The sequence below is a fragment of the Otolemur garnettii genome, unplaced genomic scaffold (genome assembly GCF_000181295.1).
Source record: "Otolemur garnettii isolate 467f Iridium unplaced genomic scaffold, OtoGar3 scaffold00012, whole genome shotgun sequence".
In the NCBI taxonomy this organism is placed as follows: Eukaryota; Metazoa; Chordata; class Mammalia; order Primates; family Galagidae; genus Otolemur; species Otolemur garnettii.
The window spans coordinates 15,930,420-15,930,747 of record NW_003852407.1 but is presented as its reverse complement, the minus strand read 5'-3'; the positions used below and the strand labels follow the sequence as shown (position 1 = coordinate 15,930,747).

Here is a 328-nt window from a genome sequence, read left to right as displayed (position 1 = left end):
CTGTTCATGAGCATCAGAATACTTCTCACCTAAACCACTTTGGATTAATTTTGCTGAGGCATGGGCTGAATAGTATATGTATTGTGAGTTAGATATGTAGAAAAAAGGAATTTAGCTAGAAAATGGACTGTTTCTTGAGAAATGAATCCTGAAAAGAAAGTTAACTTGTAGAGCCAATGAAGAAGTGGTTTGAGAATATGATGACTGACTTCTAGACCTATTTTTACAAAATTGTAAAGGATTTGAAGAGACCACCTAACGTTCCAAATATATTCACCATATTTTAATGGGAAAGGCGTGAAGTTCATCTACAAAATACTAAATTATA

At 32.9% G+C, this 328-nt stretch overlaps 1 protein-coding gene across 1 annotated transcript in view; it reads left to right on the top strand.

Annotated features, from left to right (window-relative positions):
• CUNH18orf21 (chromosome unknown C18orf21 homolog) overlaps positions 1 to 328 on the top strand; it is an 8,327-nt gene that overhangs the window by 4,220 nt on the left and 3,779 nt on the right. The window lies entirely within an intron of this gene.